Source organism: Otolemur garnettii, unplaced genomic scaffold (genome assembly GCF_000181295.1).
Source record: "Otolemur garnettii isolate 467f Iridium unplaced genomic scaffold, OtoGar3 scaffold00001, whole genome shotgun sequence".
NCBI classification, from domain to species: Eukaryota; Metazoa; Chordata; class Mammalia; order Primates; family Galagidae; genus Otolemur; species Otolemur garnettii.
The window spans coordinates 23,852,189-23,854,748 of record NW_003852396.1 but is presented as its reverse complement, the minus strand read 5'-3'; the positions used below and the strand labels follow the sequence as shown (position 1 = coordinate 23,854,748).

Genomic DNA, 2,560 nt, shown 5'->3' with positions numbered 1-2,560 from the left:
AGAGAATTGCTTAAGCCCAAGAGTTTGAGGTTGCTGTGAGCTATGACGCCACAGCACTCTACCAAGGGTGACAAAGTGAGACTCTGTCTCAAACAAAACAAAACAAAACAAAATAAAACAAAACAAAATGAAACCCAGAGCTTCTCCAAGACACATTGTAATAAATCTACCCAAAGTCAAGACAAAAGACAAAACTCTATAAGCAGCCAGGAGTAAGTGCCAACTGACCTACAGAGGAATAACCACAGCAGACTTTTCAACTGAAACCTTCCAAGCCAGAAGAGAATGATCATCCACCTTTTTTTTTTTCAGTGACCTCTGAACTCTTTATTGGCATAAGGGCATGCTGCTCTACTGCCTCAGTGTCTTAGAACTTTGGTGTTGTTGGTCTCAGACACCACTTTGCTGTTCACTATCCTGTGGGTGGTGGTCTTTTGGATGGTTTGCATGGAGCTGCTGCTGTCTAGGGCATCACCAAGGTTGAAATCCTTCCCATCTTCCAGCAGGCGGTGGTAGGTGGTGATCTCAGCCTCTGGCTTGACCTTGATGTTCAGCAGTGCCTCATAGTCCTGAGCCTGGCACTGCCTCTCTGCCCGGGTCTGTGCCACCTCTGACTCCAAATGCAGCAGGACCCCTTGAGTTGCTCCATCTGCATGGCGTAGCGGGCCTCCACCTCCCTTAGGCTATCCTTCAACCTGGGCTTCTTGAAAGGGTGGCACTTGACCAGCAGAGATCTCACAGACCACCAGGCTTGTATGAAAAGTCTTTATTGGTGGGAGAGGGATGCTGCAGAGCAGCATTAAGAAGGAGAGAAAAGAGAAGAGAAAAGAGGAGAGAGGAGAGAGGGGAGAAGGAGAGAGGGCAGAGAGGGGAGAGAGAGATCAAAAGAAAAGTGCACTCTTATATAGGTTCAGTTAGAGGAAGTCTTAGAATGGTGATGGGATGGTAGAATAGCCAATAAGGAGTTACTGCTCTGGCAGGAAGAGCCGTTAGGGGCAGGCTATAAGTTTGAAATTTTTGGCAGGTAATTGGAACAGGGAGGTGAGATAAGCGGGCCACTCCCTGTTGTTTAGAGGGCAACTCCCTGTGCTTGGAGAGGAGCTGTAACTTTTAGAGTGAGACAGCTAGTCTTGGTCTGCTAAAAGCAAGAAGGGACTTTCTGGGGAAGGGGCTTTTCTGAGGCAATTACCTAACACTTCTGATTTCTTATGGATTTCAGTTAAATCTCCAAGGACTGGACTGTACGCATCAGCTCTGTGAGCATTGTCTTAGCAGCTGACTTCAGCAGACTGTGAGGTGACCACTGAGGTGCTCTCCTGAATCTGTTGGGACCAGGTCTTGACCAGGGCTTGGCCAGCTCTTCTTGGTTCTTTGGGCCAGCTCGTCATACTGGGCCCACATGTCTGCCATGATCCTGCTCAGGTCCTGGGATTTGGGAGCATCTACTTCCATAGTCAACCCAGAGCTGCCAATCTGGGCTTGTAGGGCTTTTACTTCCTCCTTATAGAACCTCCTTGTGGTTCTTCTTCATGAAGAGCAGCTCCTCCTTGAGAGCCTTGATCTCTGACTCCAGCTGCAGTCAAGTGATATTGGTGTCATCAATGACCTTGCGGAGATGTCGCTCTCCACAGATTGGCACATGGCCAGTTCTGTCTCATACTTGACTCTAAAGTCATCAGCAGCAAGATGGGCATTGTCAATCTGCAGAACGAAGTGGGCATTGTCCACAGAATTGACAAAGATCTGAGCTCTCAGGTCCTCGATGGTCTTGAAGTAATGCACCCAGTCTCTGACCTGGGGCCCCTTCTTCTCCAGGTGTTCCTGGATTTTGCTCTCCAGCCTCCAATTATTGATCTTCAGGTTCCTCACTCTGTCCAGGTAGGAGGCCAGGCAGTCATTCAGATCTTGCATGGTCTCCTCAGTCTGCATACCCCCTATTCCTGCCAGATGCCCAGCCATCCCCTGTGGCCAGGCCCCTGGACCCCCAGAGCCCCAGAAGCTGGTGAAGTGGGACATGGAGATCTGGGAGCCCGAGCCCCCAGCGCCTGTATAGACGCTGCAGGTCTGGCAGTGCCTACATAGATGCTGCAGGTCTGGCAGGCTGGACACTGTTGCTGGGCACCTGGACTGAGCCCAGGGTCTGGTAATTGCTGGAGAAGGTGGTGGAACGAGTAGTGAAGGACATGATGTCCAAAGAGGAGAGGACAAGACTTGTTTACCTTCAACATTCTTCAACAAAGGATTTTCAGCCTAGAATTCTGTATCCTGCTAAACTAAGCTTCAAAATTGGTGGAGAAATCAAATCTTTTGTGGTTATACAAACACTGAGGAAATTTGCCACAGTAAGACTAGCTCTACAGGAAATACTTAGACCTATTCTCAACAGTGACCATCACAATGGACCACCAGCAAAGTAAAAACCCTGAAGCTAAAGGCTAAAACTTAGCTTCCATAATGGCACAAAGGATAAAACTACACAACAGACTTTGATAAAATAAGATGAATAGAATTCCACTACACTTATCAATTCTCTCAATAAATGTCTTTTTTTTTTTTTTTT

General features: G+C 47.9%; 1 pseudogene; it reads right to left on the bottom strand.

The window, feature by feature from the left end:
* Positions 1-359: 359 nt before the first annotated feature.
* LOC100947063 lies at positions 360-2,185 on the bottom strand (annotated as a pseudogene).
* Positions 2,186-2,560: the final 375 nt, after the last annotated feature.